This window comes from Dermacentor silvarum, chromosome 1 (genome assembly GCF_013339745.2).
Source record: "Dermacentor silvarum isolate Dsil-2018 chromosome 1, BIME_Dsil_1.4, whole genome shotgun sequence".
Taxonomy (NCBI): domain Eukaryota; kingdom Metazoa; phylum Arthropoda; class Arachnida; order Ixodida; family Ixodidae; genus Dermacentor; species Dermacentor silvarum.
The window spans coordinates 412,444,066-412,465,825 of NC_051154.1; the positions used below are offsets into that span (position 1 = coordinate 412,444,066).

At 48.3% G+C, this 21,760-nt stretch overlaps 1 protein-coding gene across 1 annotated transcript in view; it reads right to left on the reverse strand.

The window, feature by feature from the left end:
• The window catches only part of LOC119447252 (cytochrome P450 4V2), a 249,406-nt gene that overhangs the window by 135,235 nt on the left and 92,411 nt on the right, over nt 1-21,760 (reverse strand). The gene's annotated exons all lie outside the window — the stretch shown is intronic.

The following is a 21,760-nucleotide window of genomic DNA, read 5'->3' on the forward strand; positions in this document are numbered from 1 at the left end:
CTTCTCAAGTCAAGACAAATGCATCGGTTGACAAGGAAAGCTATTACGGAGAGCAGCTCCCCAACTTCATGTCGTCGTCTCCTGAGAGGGTCTGAAGTATGATTTCCCCAAATACTGTGACCATTGATCTTTTTGAAATTAATGGTGTAGAAACTAGCGACTTTTTTGTTATTTGTAATTCTTTCAATGCTCTTTGTAAATCTCTCTTCACTAAGGATAACGGAGTCCTCGATCGTTTTGATGTGTCGCATCCACCTACATTTGATATTGAGATTAGTGAGCAGTGAGTTTGTAATCAACTTCTGGAATTTGATGTAAAAAAAATCTCCTGGGCCAGATGAGATACTGAATGAGTTCCTAAATTGCGTTATGCAGAATGGGATTCAGGGTATCTGACTATTCTATTATCTAAATGTTTCAGCGAGGGCCATGTTCCAGATGATTGGGTAACTGCCGCAGTCAAGCCCTTTCATAAGAGTGGAAATATACATTGCGTTACTAAGTATCGCCGATTTCCTTAATTTCAGTTTCACGTAACTCTTCAACATCAATTACATAAGCACATTTCGTAATTTTTAAATACGTAAATTATTTTGTCAATTTCTCAACATGGTTTCAGGAAAGGGTTTTCTAGTTGCACTTAGTGACACCATACATGATTTCGCTCTAGCTATAAGTTCCGGAAACTACTCTTTAAAATATATATTGTTTAAAAATTCCCAGCGTGCAAGTTGGATTTCTACTGACCTCTCAAATCGAAAATGAAGTTTCCATCAATGATCACTGTTCTCACACAGCACCAGTTGACTCTGGTGTCTCTTAGGGCACTGTGCTCGGGCCTCTCGTTTCTCTCATTTTTAAATGGTATGATACATGACATACCTGTGAAGTTAAGTGATATGCAGATGACTGCATCATTTACTCGTAAATCGGAAGCAAGCTAGATCAAATTCATTTGAATGAGGCACTTCAAAGGGTTATTTGTTGGTGTAATAAAAAACAAATGTCTGTTAACATTGAAAAGACCATTTTCATGAAAATTTCTCATAAACGTGACCCTCTTCCTTTCACAGATACAGCTTGTAATGTTTTTTTGTTGGACATGGAACACTACATGTATCTTAGTCTTTGGATTTCACAGCACCTTAGTGGGGCGAAATACATAAACGCTGTAATTAGCTCATCTAAGTATAAACTCTTCTATCTAGAAGTAGCTCATACTTTCTGCTCCCGCTGTTAGCCTTATTGCGTGTGAGGCAATTGCCCAACCAACTTTAGATTACGCATCTATAATTTGGTACGCTTACTCCCATAAACATGTTAACGAAATGTAAAAATTGTTTTAGATTTAGTTAAAACAGCTTTGGGCTAACTTCGATCACATCTTTATTAGCAAAAGCCAACTTCCCAACGCTAAGGAAAGGAAATCCTGTTTTGAGATTGAAATTTTTGCTGCAGTTAGTAAAAGATTTTTATAAGGTAGCTATATCGCAGATAATTTCTTTCTCTATATGATATGCCACAAGGCAGAGACAGGCCTTGATAATAACTCCTTTGTCCACCCGGAATAACACTTTTAATTGCTCATTTCTTCCTTGGACAATAACTGAATGGAATAAATTTACTCAAGAAGTTGTTTTCACAACCATCCTTAAACATTTTTTCTGTACACCTTCAGCAGTGATTTGTCTCGCATGTCGTGCTAACCTTATTATATGCTCTTGGGCTTGGTACCAGTGACGCATTGTGTTGCATTGCCAAACTAGGTCTTTCCCTTCCCAGTAGTTCTTTTAATTTTACAGTTTTCTACCAATTTAGATAACCGAAAAATCTAACTCAACTTTGCTGAAACCTCAAGTAGGGGTTGCAGTATTTATAAATTAAATAAAATAAGTAACAAAGGAAATCATGCAGGCATGATGTGAGCTGGAAACGAAGCAGAAAATGCAAAATAGTTGCCAGTCAGCACTTGTTTGTCATCTGTCATTGTCCCGTGTCGTTTGCGCTGTTAAGTGTTTTGTAATTTGTGTGTTTGGGCGTTTTCTCTCTCCCTTTGGGGCATTCGTGTGTGTGAGGCACTTACGTCTGCGTGTGTCCAAGACTTGCGTACAATTGTCTTTTACGTAGTGCATGGCGTGAAAACCCCAACTCGCCCGACAATAAATTTTCCTCGACTTTTTATGTAGTATTGCGGAGAGCATATGTAGCTCTCAAGTTGCATTACAAGCTTCCCACTTATTGTGACAGTGGTACACCTCAGCGATCCGCATGCATTAGGAAGCAATCACCGCCGTTCAAGATCACATGAAAGCACGGCACAAATAAACGCTTAATCATAGCATGGGAAGGCCGGCGAAGTAAAATCAGTGGGAATGATGATAGTGTATGTGGTTTTATGGTGCAAGGGCCAATCTTGGCCAAAGAGCGCCAAGAAATGGTATGATATAGTTGGTGGTGCCGTCAATAACAAAGGGTATTTGTGACATGGCAGTATAGAGGCCTAAACATATTCACTGTAAATAGCGTAAAATATGCTGCATATGTATTACTACTATGTTGATTCAATTGGAATTTAGGCATGGCTGGCGGACACAGAACAGTTTAGGCTGATCTTTGATTAGTTGTTTAGCTATATCATCAAGCTTGGTAATGAATTCTTTAACATTGCCCCTCATCTGTGTCACCGTCATATTAATAGAGATGTGTTCTGTGTGCCAGGAAGGAATTCAGATTCGTGTTCAAGGATCGTTGTCTGCAACCTTGATCTTTTGTTTCTTTTCTCCATGGTCAAGAGAACCCCGTCGGTCATTAGGCCCCAAAGGCGACGAAGTTGTGTCCATCGCCTTCTGAGAAGCGCTGGTTGCCCGCGTTTGCGGGCTGTTCGTGCGGGTTTCAAACCTTGCCTGCTGAAGGGATGCCTTCTGGCCCGACGGCCCAGGAGTCGCCGAGCTCTGTTGTTGAGAAAGTGGAGCAAACTTAGCTACTTTACCACGGGGGCAGGTGCGACTGCCGAGGGCGCGCTGTGTGCTGGCCGGGCACGACGCTGCCCCCTGACGCGCCGCGTGAGTATACACGTAAGCTGTGCTTTGAAAAGTTCCGTACCTTCTCCAAGCTAAGTTCCGCACCTTCTCCAAGCTTCCTTGAACAAGACATTTTCTTTTACTTTTATAGGGGTTACTTCCTTTTCCCTTTTCCATGTTGGACAAGACCTTAAACACGCTACGTGGTCATGGTCACAGTTTACACAGTGGAATGTAGCAGCACAATCGTCTGCAGGAAGGCCTGAGGTTCTGCATTTCGCACATGAGATTTGACCACGTAGCTCTGTGAGCCATTGCCTTACTTCATGACATTTGAATTATCTTCGGGGATTAGGAATGTATGCTCTGACACGGGGTTTTGTCTATCCGGTTTCGAGCAGGGCAATGCACGCAAATGTAATAATCAAGTGTACTGTAGAAGCCTCTTTGTTTTCTCGTTTTATGACAATCCGTATCACGTCTATTACATTTTGGTGTTTCCAACCCTCCAGGAGATCTTCGATAGTAAGATCAATCTGGCGCCGACATGGACGCCACTCGCTTACACGCTGTATTAGAGCGAAAGCTCTACTACGTCCTGTCTCGCAAGGTCATTAATCGCGTTGCAATGACCTTGAGCCGCCGGAGCGCAAGTGTGCAGGTGTGACGTCACGCCACGTGATCCGCTGCGGAGAGCCGTAGCAGCTGCGTTCGCTCGGAGCCTCGCCACTATGGTACCACGTGACTAGGGGAGGGTTTAAAGGCTGCTTCACCGGCGCTTGGTCGCTCAGTCTCGCCGTAGATGGCGCGCCAGCTGGGCCGTCTGGGCATGCGCTTCCGCACAAGCGACAGGCTGAATCCAATCATCTAGTAGAGATAGCTAGACGGCCGGCTGCGAAATCTCAAGCAAAGGCAAAGTTGGCGGCTGAAACACCGGAGCAAAGAGGCCATATTAGCACGTTATAGAGAAGCTTACCAAGTCCACAAGCGTGCATTAATGAAATATTTTGTGCATAGTCTTTGCAAAAGCAAGCCAAACAGACCTATCGCTCGTGATAACTAGATTTACATGAGTTAAACCTCAGCCAATTTCCTGCAGTTTCTGCAGCTGGTACTGCCTTTCATCAGACCTTCAACGCAACGTGTTCTACCGACGACAGCATCTACGAGGATCGCACCGGCCTGGATTTTATCGATGCTTGGTTTCACCAAGAGACACTCCAAGGTCGATCCAAATAGGTCGCGTAGCTTCGGGCGAAAAGCGATTCAGAACAAATTGTCACCGTCATCAGTAAGGGGGGGAGGGGGTTATGCGAGCAGCGACTGCAGCGCAACTATATGAGAATGGAAGAAACATTCTGTAAGAAAAAGCGTTTTTTAATTAAAACTACACAGAGTTTGATGCATTCAACTAAAATAAAATTCCTAATCAATTTTATATACGAGTAGCAAGAAAAGAAAACACAACTCTACTTTACTTTATCACGATCAATAAATACCTTTTTTCTGCGCTATCACTTGCAATGCAACGCAGCACTTGAAGTGTGCAGAAAGGCACGCTCGTAAAGTTCACCTGTTAAAACACGCCCCCCTCACACGTTGTGTTGTTTTGCTTGTCGACGTTTGTCTGAATATGGTGGCGTGGGTAGTTTCATCGTCTTTAACTTGTTCAGTCCAAAGTAGTGAGTTACGACTGCCAGATAATTGTTTACTTTAGCTGTTTTCATGCGGTTGCGCTGGCCGACGGGCGTAGCGTCCTACGATGGGACCAGCAGTCTGCACCGAAAGCTTTCATCGGCCTTCAAAGAAAGTACGTTCTCTGCAGGGGTGCGATTTCAACACCCGTACGGCTGACATTTTGCTTCATCGCTTTCCGTGCTGAAAGCTCGAAATGCCCATCAAGTCTAATGGCGGGGCATTTGAATATACAGCTCTAATGGCAGGCCTCCGAAAAGAAATTTCTCGCCTTTGAGAACAAAGTCACGTCACTTCTGTTTTATTGCGATAGCAATTATATGGACACTCCAAGCGGATTTCTGCCGTCATCGTCGCCGTGAGGTTCCGTATAAAGTCCAAGGGCTATAAAATCGTCGCCGCGCGCCGTATGATGTATGTGCAAGTGAAAGCGCGGCGTACGTCTTCCGTCGTGTGAAAGGCCGTTGGGGGATGGGAGGGAGGGGAGGCGACGTTAGCTGCGGCACCAACTGCTTACCTTGCAACTGGGCGCAAGGGGAACTGGCGACTCAATCTCCCACGCGAAAGGAGGAAAGCGGGAAGACAGCGCGGGACGGAAGGGGTGCGGCTTCTACTCTACGAGCAACTCCGTTCTTGTACTTTGCGCGGCTGCGGGCGGTCGCGCGCACCGTATCTTGAAAGCTATCTGCACACAGCTCCTGCCATTGTATGCGCTGTGCTTTCGCCGCTCAGTTCCCGTTGAAGCGATTGACCACCCGAACCTTCGCTCGCTACTGCCACCGCGCTTCCTCACGCCAGCGTTTTGACAGTGGTTGAGAGTGATGTATTGATGCTTGCTTGTGTACGCTTACACCACGCTTGTTAATTTAGTTAGTACGCGAATGTGTCCAAGTTTATGCAGCCGATAAAACTATTGTCCTTACTCTACTAATTTGCTATCGCAATTGATGCTTCGCCTTTCGGGCGAAACTGCGACTTTTTTACCGCATATGGCATCAAATTATTTTTTCTTCCGCCGGAAGCGTTCCCTCGTCTCACAGATGGCGCTAAGCAGCATGAACCGCGGATGAACCGTAAGGTTGTAACGTATGAGCTTCTATGGAAGCTCTGCTATCAAGTACATTTACCTTGGACACTGCACTATCAGCGCTCCCAACTATCGAATGGGTTACTTGCTGGCAACTATGGCCATCGGAAGACCGAAAACTACTCAAGGTACGACCCCAGCCAGCCACTTCGGGATCTGCTGGCGCCATGGACGCCACACGCTTATATGCTGTATTGTCTGTATACGTTTGCTCACGACTTAATTACTTTTCTTTGGTATTGTGGTGAAGGCTTTGCTATAATTGTCAAAACGTGTTTGCTTCACTCTGGTGATATCGAGGAAAATCCTGGGCCTCTTTCATTTTGTCAAAGACAGAAAATGGTTGAGGCTATCATGCAGATACCATCGTTGGTTCAATCGCAGGCAGACAATCTTAACGAAATTCGCTGACTTCAATATGACCAGCAGGCGATCAAGCAAAAAGTAACTGGCCTGGCCTCAAAGCTGGCCTTTGAAAGAAATGATAAATTGGAAAAGCAGAGCAAACGCTGGTTTGTGGAGTTTGTAACGGTTGGACAATAAATAAATCTCCAAATTCGGCGGTGTGGTTGTTCATGTTTAGCATTTTCTTAATTCTCGGAAAGCGTGCATCGGAGTTTTCTCGCAGGTTAGTGTCTGCCTTCCTGTTTAGTCCAGGCTGCACTGGAGATCCAGTCTCGGGGCGTAAGAGCTGCGTGTGTCCTGAGCAAGAAATATGCGTGGATGCGATTCAAACTAAGCTTTTCATGTCTAGTGATTAGCGACAAGCGCTAAGTAGCATCTTCTCGGACAAGAAAATAAATCTTCATGTAGCAAAACAACGACGGGGATTATAGACCTGGACCCGGGTGTCTGACTCGTTCGTCATCTGGTAGCAACTAAGCGAGCAGCGCCCGTGGCCGCTGCTCACGCTCGGCGTAGCTTCTTTATTTGCAACAGACTCCCGCGGCCGACAAAATTGCTAAAGTCTTCCGGCTTCAAGAAGGTAGACCTTTTGAACGGATGCCTTATCACGGATCCGGACGCCAGCTTCAGGCCGCACGCTCGAGCGACGCCGTCGCGACCAGGAAGCAGTTCGGTCACCCGGGCCAACTTCCAGAGGATAGGCGTCGAATCGTGCACGACGTCTCCAACTTGAAGTCGTGGGGGCAGCTTGGGTGTCGCCTCGTGCGCAGAGTGCAGAAGCAGTAAGTACTCCTTGCGCCAGAGCTTCCAGAGATGATCTGTTAAAGCTTGGCGATGTATACTTCGACGTCACAGATCGACGCTTGTTGACTGGGGTAGCGAGGCGCCCAACTTTTGAGGCAAGCACGTTGCACGTTTGCCAAGTCAGTGTGAAGGCATCAGAGTACATAGTTCGTCAGGGTCTATAGACAAATGTGTGTAGGTGCGGCTGTTGATGTTCGCCTCTACCTTACGCAGAACAGTTATCTCTTCAAAGGAGCAGGAATTTCACCTAGAGCGCGCTTCAATGTGTCCTTAGTGATGCGCACCAGACGTTCCCACCATTCTCCCCAACAATGCGCTCGCTCGACGCTGAACTTCAATTCGATGCGACGTGCATAGCAGAAATCTGCCCAACTGGATGTGATATGATTTCCGAGTTGTCGAGCACAGTGATGAAAGGAGAGGGCTTTGTCCAAATAAATGGTCGAATGAATGCCCCGACGAGAAATGAAACGCCCAAATGCGGCGAGGAAGCTGGTGGCTGTCATATCAACTGTAAGCTCAAGATGAAGAGCACGCATTACCGCACATGAGAAGACGGCGATGTTGCCTTTGGGGTGAGCTTGCTGTGCTGAACGAGAAGTCAACCCCGACAACTGTAAATAGACTCGGTTCTGAAATTCGGTCTCGTGACAATAGTGCTATGGGTGCAGACTCTGGTGCGAGCTTGCGTCTTCTGGAAATCAGGCAGCCGGTCAGGGCAGCCTGCACTATAAACTTGGCGCCCTTTTCGCAGGCAGAAGCGTTCGTGTAGCTGGGTGAGTGTCTTTTTGACGCTAGAGTGCAGCATCCGTTCGTGGTTTGAACGAATGAGCACTACAGGGTGGCGGACTGACCGAAGGCCTGTCAAAAGCTGGTAACATCCTCCAATGCGGATAAGCCTATTGTCGTCGAGGAACGGATTTCGTGAAATAACTAATGCAGAGGATCCTAACCACCTTCAGTCGGATCTGACTACTGTAGCTAATTGGTGCAAAAATTGTTTATTGGTACTAAACGTTGGCAAATGTAAAGTGACGCATGTATCACGAATAAATAACAGCATGCATACATATTACCTAAATAATGTTCTCTTGGAAATCGTAAACTCTTAGAAATACCTAGGTGTGCATATCTCTGCTAACTTATCTTAGAATGTTCATGCCGACTACGTAATTAGCAATGCTAACCGCATGCTTGGCTACCTGCGCCGTAACTTTTCAACTGCCCCTTCATCCCTATAAAGGCTTCTTTATACTACCCTTATACGTCCGAAACTAGAATATGCATGCGCTGTTTGGGATCCTGCCACTGACAAACTAATTAGTTCATTAGAACTCGTTCAAAATAAATCCGTTAGTTTCATCTTACGTATTTACAATCGAACTGCAAGTGTGTCTGACATGAAAGCCAGCCTTTCACTTAGTCCACTTTCTTCTCGTCGAAGGATCACACGTTTAGTTCTTTTTCACAAGCTATACCATCGCTCAAGACTCCGCAATGATCTCATTTTTCAGCCACAATACGTATCGCCTCGAATCGACCATCGTTATAAGGTTGGTCTCGAATAATCTCACACTACAACTTTTTGCAATCATTTTTCCTTCGGTCATCCACAGAATATAACCACCTTCCTGCTGAAGTCGTACCCATTCACGATAACCAAAAGTTTCGAGCGGCTTTAGCTAACATTTAGTAATAGAAGAATTTTCCCTAGTATATTATATGGACATTCTTCTAGAGATCCGAAAGAGAAACCCAAGCGCACAATTTAGTGAACGTAACCTCTCCGGATACTTCTTGAAACACACCACACGACACACACCAAAAGCAAAGACCAATATTACGGGAAACAAACATTTCTCTATCAGTACACAAAAATAATGAACAGATACAGTGCATCTGTATCCTTAAATACTTCTTTAAAGAGATTTAAAAAAGAAATAATATATTGGTTAGATAGGGAAGATATTGTTAGAAGCGCAAAGTCTTGTATGATTTGGGTATGTGCCGCAAGCAGTAGTGGGACACGGGGTACGAGCAGGGAGAAGAAGACGTTCGACTAGCGATAGCGGAACCTCGGCAACAACAACAGCAACAACAACCTTGGCTGGCGCTTAAGACCGTCGGTTGCGTCCCAATAAACCCTCTCTTCACGGAGAGTTACCCGTAGCAGAGTGGTGGAGGTGCGGTGTACACGACGTCGCCGTACTACGGAGTCGCAGCCGCTTGAACTTCGCCGGAGCCGCCGTCTAGCCGGTCTCTCGCCGACAACAGTCATCATGCCTCTGAACAGAGGACGAGACCCTGAGCCAGTTGCAACCGCGCAAAGGTCAACGCCAGTTGCTCCTGCACACCAATACATGGAACCACGCTCGTTCGCGGGAAGAGCGGGAGAAGATGTGGACGAGTGGCTTGCGCACTACAATCGGGTGAGCCGATATAACCACTGGAACTCAGTCACGAAGCTTGACAACGTCGTCTTATTTTTGAGAGAAACCGCACTGATGTGGTTCGAGAATCACGAAGAGTCCTTAACGACATGGGAATTTTTAGCTGAGGAAATAGGGAAATGTTTTGGCGACACTGATGCCAAAAAGAAACGCGCGGAGAGAACACTTGCCAAAAGAGCTCAAACTCCAACAGAGACATGCACTACCTATATAGAAGTACTCAAGTTGTGCAAAATCATAAACCCGCGGATGTCTGAGGACGACCGAGTCGGACATCTTCTGAAAGGCATCGCAGAAGACGTCTATAATTTTCTGATAGGGAGAGAAGACATCACGTCCGTCTCAGATGTCTTGCTGATGATGATGATATTTGGTGTTTTTTGGCGCAAGGGCCAAATGTGGCCAAAGAGCGCCAAGACAATGAATGGTATGTTTGCCATGATCAGTGGGTTCCGATGGTAGGATGCTATGTGGCTGTAAAAGGGCCTAAGAGCAAATCGCGGTATATAAGCGTAAAACATATATCGAATAGGATTATGGCAGTGACGTGTGGAGTGATCTGTGGGTCGTGAATGTATGAGAAGTGGTCATGGTGCTAAAATTAAGGATATAAAAGCAGCACAACGCCTACCGAAGGCCTTTGTGAACAAAGACCACGAGGCACGTGCTTTCTTTAATAAATTACCGCAGCAGTGGCCTCTGCAGAGAGGCCGTGCTACACGTCACCTGGATAGATAACATGGAAATTATGTATGTCTTTTAAAAACGCGAGAAGTGATTCATATTTAAAAAGAGGTTCATTGCCCAAAAACATAGAAGGATGTAATGGGAGATATTGCCGTGATGGTAATGGAAAATGTTTTTTCCTCCGAGGCTCCAGTTCAGGGCACTGTAAGAGGACATGAAGTACACTGAGTGGCTCGCCACATTCATCACAGACAGGCGGATCGCCACCGGACAATAAGTAAGCATGTGTACTGTATGTGTGTCCTATCCTGAGTCTGCAAAGTGTAACCTGTGTGCGGCGTGTCTTCGATTCTGGTGGCCAATGAGCGAGATGAGGCTTGATAGTGTGTAATTTGTTGCCCGTTTCTCTGTCCCACAGACGTTGCCAGTAGGTCCTGACCTTTTTCTTGATAAAGGGCTTTAGGTCCATTACAGGGACGGCTATGGGTGAAGTGGCAGCGTCTGTATGAACTGATGTGGCTAGCTTGTCGGCCAACTCATTCCCTTCGATCTCGCGGTGCCCTGGCACCCAGCAGAGCACAATTTGCTGCTTGGATACATACGCGGTGCAAATGGTGGAATAAAGAGTTATGATTACGGGGTTTCTGTGCCTACTTGGAGTGTTTAAACATTTCAACACGCTCAAAGAGTCCGTGTAAATGACTGCCTTGTGTATGTCTAGCTGTTTGATGTGTTTAACCGCCGCCAGGATGGCGTAGGCCTCCGCTGTAAAGATGCTTGTGTTTGGGTGTAGAACTCCCGCAGCAGAAAATGATGGACCGACCGCCGCGTAAGACACGCCAGCGTGTGACTTTGAAGCGTCAGTAAAATATTCCGGGCAAGAGTATTTGTGCTGCAATTCGAGGAAATGCATACGGATATGTAGGACCGGCGCATGCTTTGTAACCTCAATGAAGGACAGATCACACTGAATCAGCTGCCACTGCCATGGTGGCAGCTGTACAGGAGGGGGCATGACATCGTGCTCGTGGAGTGACACATCCATTTCTTTGGCAAGACTTCTTACTCGCAGTGCGTAGGGCTTTCTCACGGAAGGGCGGTTCAGAAAGGTTTGGGCACTGGACAGATCGTTTATAGTTGTGTAGGCAGGGTGTGTATTGTTTGAGTACACTTTTAGGAAATATACAAAGGATAAGTAAGTTCTCTGTAGATGTAGCGACCATTCATTTGATTCGGCATAAAGGCTTTCTACGGGGCTTGTTCTGAACGCACCCGTAGAGAGGCGGATACCCAGATGGTGGACAGGGTCTAACATCTTCAAGGCGCTCGGCGTCGCGGAGTGATATATAATGGAACCGTAGTCTATACGTGAACGAATGAGGCTCTTATATAGATTCAATAGACATCTTGTGTCACTACCCCACGTAGTGCGAGACAACACTTTCAAGAGGCTCATTGTCTTCAGGCACTTGTTTCTTAAATACTTGAGATGTGGGATAAACGTTAACTTCGCGTCCAGAATTAGGCCTAGGAATTTGTGTTCAGTTTTTACAGGTAGACCCTCACCCTGTATCTCGATGTTGGGATCAGGGTGCAGACCTCTCTTTCTGGAGAAGAGGACGCATGTGGACTTTTGTGGGTTAAGCCGAAAACCATTCTCGTCTGCCCACTTAGACAGTTTGTTCAGTCCAAGCTGGACCTGCCGCTCACAGATTGCAAGGTTGCATGATGTGAAGCCTATCTGTACATCGTCGACATATACTGAATAAAATATGTTGCGTGGGATGTACAGACGCAGAGAGTTCATTTTTATGATAAAAAGGGTGCAACTGAGCACACCACCCTGTGGTACTCCAGTTTCCTGCACATATGGTCTTGATAGGGCATTACCCACACGAACACGGAATCTGCGGTTGGACAGATAACTTTCAATGATATTCAGCATAGTGCCACGTATTCCAAAGTGTGCGAGGTCTCTTAGTATTCCGAATCGCCACGTAGTGTCATATGCTTTTTCCATATCAAGGAAAACAGACAGGAAGAATTGCTTGTGGACAAAAGCCTCGCGAATCTGAGCCTCTAGGCGTATCAGATGGTCAGTGGTGGATCGGCCGTCGCGGAATCCACACTGGTATGGGTCAAGTAGCTTGTTTGATTCTAGGAAATGTATCAGACGGCGGTTTATCATCTTCTCAAATACTTTGCAGATGCAGCTTGTTAGAGCTATGGGCCGATAACTCGATACGGACGATGGATCCTTGCCCTGCTTCAGGATAGGGATTACTATGGCCTCTTTCCAGGCAGAGGGGATCTCGCCGGAGGTCCATATAGAGTTGTACAGGCAGAGAAGGGTTTTCTTTGTTTCAGAGGACAGGTTCTTTAACATTTCATATAGTATGCGGTCAGAGCCTGGGGCAGATTGGTTGCAGCAGGAGAGTGATGCATCCAGTTCTGCTAGAGAGAAAGGTAAGTTGTATGGCTCGTTCCCGGTGCTCTTTCGGTCCAGTTTTTGTTTTTCTATTGCTGATTTGTATGTTTTAAATGCTGTAGAATAGTGCGATGAACTGGACACTTGTTCAAAATGTGCACCCAGATGGTTCGCTTGGTCCTCCAGGCTGTCTCCCTGCGTGTCTACCAGGGGAGGCGGATGTGTTTGTCGTCCTCTTACTCTATTGACCCGGTTCCAAACCTTGGCCTCATCAGTGTATGAATTGATGCTTGATAAGAATGTTTGCCAGCTGTCTCTCCTGGCTTGTCTGCGCGTTCTCCTACCTTGGGATTTGATTTTCTTAAAATTGAAAAGGTTTTCAGCAGTAGGAGAATCGCGAAGCTGCCTCCATGCTTTGTTCTGCTGCCTACGCGCGTTCCGGCATTGTTCATTCCACCATGGAACACGGCGTTTGCTAGAAAGTCCACTTGTTTGGGGGATACATTTAGAAGCTGCATCAATTATCAAGTTAGAAAAATACTCGACGGCACCATCAATTTCGAGCGAAGACATGTCAGCCCACGAGATCGTACTGGTAAGTGTTTGGTATTTCTCCCAGTCCGCTACATCGACCTTCCACCGGGGAGCATGTGGTGGAGATTCGTGTTGTCTTGTTGCTCTCAGCAGTATTGGGAAATGGTCGCTCCCGTAAGGGTTTTTTATAACTTCCCATTCAAGTTCGGGTAATATGGATGGAGAAGCTATGCTGAGATCTATAGAAGAAAAAGTTTTGTTTGCAAGACAATAATATGTAGGTTCTTTTTTGTTTAGCAGACATGCACCGGATGAGAAAAGAAAGCCTTCAATTAGACGGCCTCGAGCATCGATGCGAGAGTCGCCCCACAGTCCGCTGTGTGCATTGAGATCCCCAAGAACAAGATAAGGTTCTGGCAATTCGTTTATTAGGGACTGGAATTCATGTTTGTTTAAGTGGTAATGTGGGGGTATGTAAAGCGAGCAAATGGTGACGAGTTTGTTTAAGAGAACAAGTCGAACTGCCACTGCTTCGAGGGGCGTTTGCAGCGGTAGACGTTGACACGCTATGCTTTTCTGAATTATAATGGCAACACCGCCTGAAGATGCAAGAGCATCATCGCGGTCTTTACGAAACGTAACATACTGTCGAAGAAAGTTAGCATGTTCCGATTTTAAGTGAGTTTCCTGTACACACAGCACTTTTGGATTGTGTTCGTGGAGAAGTTCTTGCACATCATCGAGGTTCCTAAGAATGCCTCGGACGTTCCACTGTATGATTTGTATATCCATACTGAAAGTAAAATTGGTGCTGTGTGTACAAAAAAGGAAGTTTTGCCTTAGATTACAGAACCTTTTCCAGGCCCTGTAACGCGGGATTTGTCCTTTCTGAAGCGGTCGAGGGAGCCTCGCCGCTCCTTAGGCGCTTGATGCGCCGTCGTGATGGGTGTAGTGTCCATTGCCTCATGTGAGGCGCTGGACACACGCTCTTGCGAGCGAGAAATTTCGCGAGAAAGTCTCGCCGCGAAGGACGAGACCTTTGTGCCCACCAGCCCGGAGGTCGATGGGGCTGCCTTTGGGCCTGAGCTGCGCCGGCTGTTGCCAGCGGCAGCAGGGGCCGGAGAGGATGAGGCAGCCTTGACTGCACCCACCGTGGGCGCTGCTGGCGGTCCTGCCGGTTCGCTACGCGAAGCGCAGGATGCCTCCTTGGACTGTTGTGGTGCCGGTAACCCTAGGGTAACCGGGCTTGTTTGCTGGTTGGGTGGGGTAGGCTTAGCTCCTTCCACCCCGGGGGCAGGGGCCACAAGCGACAGCTCGCTGTGTGCGGGCTGGGCAGGTGGCAGTGGCCGCTGCGACGCTGCCCCCCGACGCGCCGCATCAGCATAAGATGTGTTGTGGAAAAGTGAGCACCTCTTACGGGCTTCCTTGAAAGAAATATTTTCTTTGACTTTTAGGGTGATTATGTCCTTTTCTTTTTTCCAGTTTGGACAGGAACGTGAGTAGGATGCGTGGTCACCACTGCAGTTCACACAGTGAGGAGTGCCAGTACAGTTGTCGGAGGAGTGGCCCTGTACTCCACACCTTGCACAAGTTATTTGACCACGACAGCTCTGTGAGCCATGGCCAAATCTTTGGCATTGGAAGCACCGTCTAGGGTTAGGGACATATGGTCGAACAGTTAACCTAATGTATCCTGTTTCGATGGTTTCAGGCAGAACGCTAGATCCAAATGTGAGGACAAGATGTTTGGTGGGGATTTCTTTGTTGTCCCGTCTGATGATGATACGTTTTACATTGGTGACATTTTGATCTTTCCACCCTTCCAGGAGTTCTGCTTCTGATAATTCTAGGAGGTCTGCTTCTGATACGACTCCACGTGAGCTATTCATTGATCGGTGTGGTGATACAGAAATTGGTATGTTGCCGAAAGTAACAAGGTTGCCGAGTTTCTCGTACTGTTGTTTCTGAGGGACCTCAAGAAGAAGGTCTCCGCTAGCCATTTTGATGACTTTGTAACCTGAGCCTAAAGCTTCCGTCAAAGATTTCGCAACTATGAATGGAGAAATGGATCTGGCCGGTTTTGAAGCATTTTCACTGTGTACAACATGGTATTTCGGATAGATTTCTTTTGGTCGGTTGGAATACAGGCCAAGTTCATCGGTGCGTCCCCTCTTTAGAGGGTGACGATCAAGTAGGCGGGGAAATGCTGGTGTTCCCATAACGGTTTGTTTTATTTCGGCGGCAATGGCGGCCACCCACCACGGAGCCCAACTAGGGGACGCTGCAGTGCTTAACGCGTAAGGCTGCAGGCGCCAACCGTACATTGCCACTATAACCTAATATATTGTACCCAAGGGAGGGCACATACACAAGGTTAACCCAAGCCGCCTATGAAAATTAAGAAGTGACAGAAGAGAAGAGACGATAGGATAGTTAAAGAAAGGAGACAGGAAAGCAAAAGGTTGGAGAGGGGGATAGGAAAAGGCGACCACCGATTTCCCCCGGGTGGGTCAGTCCGGGGGTGCCGTCTACGTGAAGCCGAGGCCAAAGGGGTGTGTTGCCTCTGCTGAGGGGCCTTAAAGGTCCAAACACTCAGCGTCGGCTCAACCCCCAGGATCCCCTTTTCCCCGGACACGGCTAAGCCGCGCACGGTTAGACGCGGGAGGGTCCAACCCTCGTGTGCTCGGGTACGTGGTGGCGCGACTCACCAAACGCCTGCTTGCGCAGACGCCCCTGCGGGGATCAGATGTCTTGCGTCACTGCCATACATTTGAGACATTGAAGACCCATCGCATTGCGCTCAAATTTGGACGACTGCCAAACGTGACAACTGTCGCCAGCGTCCATACGATTCCGTCCACCGACCTTGCCTCTAGTATCCGGGAAATAGTACGCGAAGAACTGCGGCTACACAATGAACTAGTGTGCAACACAGCGCAACAGCCGGCTACGTACCCAGTGTATCACTCAGCGCCCCTAGCACCATGTGCTACTTTGCCACCGTCTGTGTGTGTCACGGACGTCGATGTGGCTGGAACGACGTGGCCACATCTGGAGACGTTTCCGTCAGAGCAGCGGTATGGGCAACACTTTCACTCCAGCCGTGATGCACAGAGGCGAACGGCTCCTGTTCAACGTATTGGGGTGCTGTACCCTGTTCGATGACCTCTGCCGGCTGAGCGCTTTGAGCGGCATTTTGTCGAGCGTCCTCTGCCTTTGTGCTACAACTGAGGGATCGAGGGCCACATCGCCAGGTACTGCAACGTGGTCCCACAACGCCGCCAGCCGCCGAGGTACGACCGATCAACAACATCTGGCCAGCAACGCGTTGGCGGTGCGTACACATATCCACGCGGTATGTCCAACGAGAACCTGCGAACACTGCGAAACCATTCACCGGCCTCCGATCGGAGCTTGACACCACCTTCTGCCACTCGCGTAAGCCGGTCACCGTCTCCCCGTCGCCGCTACCCGTCGCCTTCGTCGGAAAACTAGTCAGCGCGGCCGTTAAAGGTGAGGCCGCTGGAAGTCTTCGATTATGATAGAAATACCTCCGCCAATTTGCACGTTTAAAAATAAGGTTTGTGTACGTGTAGACGGCGTCTTAACAATGGCCCTAGTGGACACTGGAGCGACCGTTTCCGTAATGAGTCACGCATTCAAACGCCTGCATAGGACGAAAAGTGCTGTTTTCGTGGCACCGTGCCGATGTGTTTCGTGGAGTGAGTGGAGAACTCTTGTACCCTGTAGGTGTGTGCAGTGCAGCACTTAGCTTGGGTTGTGAAAAGTTGAACGCGAAGTTTGTAGTTTTACCTCATGCTACGCATGATGTAATCCTGGGCCTCGATTTTCTTAAGCTGTGTGGTGCCAATGTCAATTGCCAAAATGGAGAAATTACTGTAGATTCGAGTCTTCCGACCATGTCTGTGGAACACCCGCCGTGTTATGAATGCGCCCTTTGTGTGTCCGCAGATAGTGTCGTACCGCCGCTGTCTGCCAAATGTGTCCTAGTCACCTGTTCCCCTGCAACCGACAGAGCATTTGACGCTACCGCAGAGCCCGTTCACCTTAGTTGCCTGAAGAAGAATGTTCTGGAGCCCTATTGTACGCTGTCGGTTATCAGCGGGCGTACTGTATTATGGATGATAAATTGTTCCAATGAACCCACAATGCTACCGGAGGGTCTGAAAGTTGCGGATATTCGTGAACATCAAGTATTGGCCCTCGCCATCCTTGCAGAAGCCCCCGATGCCACGGATGAGTCCCAGTCGGATGCATGCGCCATGGGCACTTCGATGATGCCTATGATAAACAAATCGCTCAGCACTAACCAACGTCAGGAACTGGCAAATATTCTACGAAAACACTTCGCGCTGTTCGAATTTTCCCAGCAAGAGGCTCCGCCATCCTTTCCCCCTTCTCGTGTACAGCATCGCATAGAAACGGGATCTCACCAGCCTCTGCGACAAAAGCCATACCGGGTGTCTCCTTCGGAGCGCAAGGTGATAAATGACACAGTCCCTGAAATGCTAAAGAAAAACGTTATCCATGAATCGAGTAGTCCGTGGGCAGCCCTAGTAATTCTAGTTAAAAAGAAAGATGGCACATGGCGATTTTGTGTCGATTACCGCTGCCGCAACGCCGTTACCAAGAAAGACGTATACCCTTTGCCACGGATTGACGATGCTATAGATTGCCTTTCTTCGGCCTCATACTTTTCGAGTGTAGACTTGCGGTCCGGATACTGGCAGATTCCTATGCACAAGGCAGACAAGGAAAAAACTGCATTCGTTACACCCGACGGACTTTTCGAATTTAATGTGATACCGTATCGGCTATGTAACGCGCCTGCAACTTTTGAGCGCTTCATGGACAACATTCTGCGTGGTTTGAAGTGGGAAGCCTGCATGTGTTATTTGGATGATGTCGTGATTTTCGGACGCACGTTTAGTGAACAGAACGTACGCCTCATTCTTGTACTAGAGTGCCTAGGCAAAGCACGCTTGCTACTAAACTCCAAGAAATGTCACTTAGGAGAACACCAAACACTAGTTCTAGGCCACCTAGTGGACAAAGAGGGCATAAGACCTGATCCAGCAAAAACGGCTGCGGTCCAAGTCTTTGAGCAACCTCGCTCAGTAAAAGAGCTACGAAGATTCTTGGGCCTTTGCTCATACTTCTGTCTATTTATTCCCGGATTTGCTCACATCACGCATTCATTGACGTGTCTGCTTCAGAAAGGCGTTCAATTTGACTGGACCCCGGAATGTGCGTGTGCTTTTCGTGAACTGAAGTTCCGTTTGACGTCCCATCCAGTTCTCAAACACTTCGATCCCTTGGCTTCCACAGAATTAGCGGTATTGGTGTCGGCGCAGTTCTTACTAACGCTTCTACACCAAAGAACACGTCATACCGTACGCGAGTCCCTCTCTAACCAAGCCCGAGCACAATTACACCGTCACAGAACAAGAATGTCTCGCGGTGATTTTCGCAGTACAGCGCTTTCGGTCATACCTGTACGGACGCCCTTTCACCATCGTCACAGATCATCACTTGCTGCGCTGGCTCGTCAATCTGCGTGATCCATCTGGTAGGCTTGCACGTTGGACACGCCGTCTACAGGAGTACGACTTCACCGTTTCCTATAAAAGCGGTCGACGGCACGCCGACGCCGACTGCCTGTCGCGGCTACCGCTTCCCATGACGGACTGTGACGCGGACAACTTTGACCTTACATCGTATCCTTGGAGCTAGCATTATCCTGATCTCAATACCTTTAAGACTGAGCAGCAAAATGACGACACTTTAAAACTGCTTGCTGCCAAATAGAAATCCGCAGCCAATCGTTATTGCACACGTGATGGGCTTCTGTACAAGAAGAACTATTCTGCCACAGTCTCACGATATCTCCTGCATGGTGGTCCCGAAAAGTCTGCGCACTTCCATCTTGCGGGCTATTCATGACGCACCAACCTCCTGTCATTTGGGAGCATCTAGAACGCTTTGCCGTCTTCAAGAACGATTTTACTCGCCTAATATGCGTCAGACGACGCGACAGTACGTGGCTAGCTGCAACGAATGGGCTGCAACGTTGCTAGCTGTTGCTAGCAACAGCTAGAAAGTTAGCAAGTTGCTAGCTGCAACGAACGTCGCAAACGTCCCACAAGTACTCCTCCTGGTAGACTACACCCTGTGCCACCCCCGAGGACTCTATTCGAGCAAGTCGGGATCGACCTTCTCGCTACGTTTCCACGGTCCTCTAACGCAAATCGTTGGATCGTAGTGTGCACTGACCACCTGACACGCTACTGTGAGACGGCTGCCATACCATCGGCTACTGCAGCCGACGTGTGCCTTTTCTTGCTACGTTTTACCACCCTCCGACACGGGCCTCCTAAAGTCGTTATTAGCGATCGCGGGCGACAGTTTACTGCAGATGTGGTCGAAGAGATGCTTCGTCTGTGTTGTTCAAGGTGCTCTTGCAGATGTTTTGTTTAATTAGGTATCCTGTAACATTTCTATGACATTTGAACTTTGTCTGCCCAGCAGTAGCTTTTGTATCCACCTTTTCATCCACCTTTTTCTATTTTTGTATATAACTAATTGCGGTTAGTTTCACCAAGAAAACATAAACTGAACTGCCTAAGAGCCTATAAACGGCATTCACATGAGGGAGCCATTATGACGTCATAAGCCTACACGCTGCTTTGTGCTGCTCCTCCGCTCACACGAAGTAATGCGGGTTCTGAATGTTAGAGCACTGCACGGGCTCGGGCTTACCCGAAAGCCCGGGCCCGGCCCGGCCCGTGGGCCGGGTCGGGCCGGGTAGGGCAGTTTTTGCACGGGCTCGGGCGGGGCTCGGGCATGGCATAGGCTTTTTGACCCGGGCCCGGGCCGGGCTCGGGTATTTCGACGCGGGCCCGGGACGGGCTCGGACTTTCTGGTGGTGTGCATATAACGTGCAGCGAGTTATCCACGCGCGTGTCAACACTGAAAAACCTGTTGCCCCGGCGCAGCTGGAAGCTAGCAGTGCTACTCCTGTGTGCTTCCCTTTTCTTTTTCCGTCGTATTTTGCGCTGTTTGAACAGAATCTAAAAGTACAGAAAGACTGAAGTCGCCTCAAACCAAAGGATGCCATTGTATTCATTACCTAAATCAATGTAGTTAATGGTTTCAGCGCGGTGTAAGCCCGTTGGTAAAACGATGACTGGTATAAGACAAGATAATTCGTCACGCGGCTGAAATATGGCACTGCGTCAATCGATGATTGCACGCATGTTCTCAACCGGACGCCTAGCAGCAGCGCATTACGCTGCACCATGGAGGAATGAGAAGGTTTTTTTCTCCATTTACTCCATCCATGAGCTGCGCGCACGACCGGTCGTGGCTGCGCTTCGGCTATAGGGTACTAGAATACGGTTGAGTGGGACGAGCGGCTGGCGCGGCGCTTGCTTTGCAGTGAGGCGTCCGACGAGGAAAAATACTGTGGCGGCGTGGCGATAGAAGTGGATTGGGCCGCATCAAAGTCGTGCCGTTGAAAACTCCTGGCCATACTGCTCGGCAGGGTCATTTGTACTACTTCGCGCGCTGGTATTTGCGTTCAGACGGCTCAAATGGTGTTAATAATTGCACATGACATTTATTTGTGCCTTAAGAATAAAGTCCTTTCATTCTCTTCATTTTTTTTTAATGCCACTCGGTGGTCTTTTTTGTGCTCGGGCCGGGTTAGGGCCGGTTTTGTGCCGGGCTCGGGCCGGGCTCGGGCCTAAGGTAAAGGGGTGGCGGGCCGGGCCGAGCGGGTAACGTAAATTATTTCCGGGCCTGGGCCGGGCCCGGGTCTCGCCATAAAACTTTTGGTCGGGCTCGGGCGGGCAACCCGACGTAAAATCGGGCCCGGGCCGGGCCCGGGCTGAACAAATTAGCCCGTGCAGTGCTCTACTGAATGTTGGCAGTGGGTTTTAGCGACCTATGCTCCCGTCACCGAGCACTAGTGGGGCCGTGGGTATGCATTTCAAGTCATGGGTGAGATGACAGGCAGTCGCTTCATCTCTGAGCTTTACATTTTCGTGCACTAAACGACAACCGATGCTAAGTGAATAAGAGCGCCAAGGCAACGGTGGTGTCGATTCTACCTCTATACTGCCCCAGAGATTGGTGTGCTAAGAGTCGGCAAGATCCCCGCCATGGTGATCCCCACATTCTCCTTCGCCTAGATACTGGGGATGTTTCGTACCGGTGTAGCAAAACGTCTCCTATCCCCCGAAGATATAGAAGTCAGCGCCTTGGCGCCGAAAATGCGTGATATTGTGGTCACGTGATGCGTACTTCCTGTTGCGAAGTGAGACATTCCTCCTTCGTGTGACTGTAGCTGCCACGCCTTTAGCATGCGCCCATGAGTCACGTGCTATATGCTCGTCATTGTCAGGTCAGCATCAAGCGAGAGTCCTTATCCGCGATCTCGCTCGCCTCATGGCACGCTACGATGGCCAGACAAGCCAATCATGGGCGTGTCATTTATGCTCTTCGATAGCTTTGTTTGTGTTTCCTCTCTGAAAATGATGGGAATTCTTGACGCTGAAGAAAATTGTAACGTCAACATTTCGTATATTTGGGGACGATTACCAACTCCTCAGATGACGGGCTTCGAGTC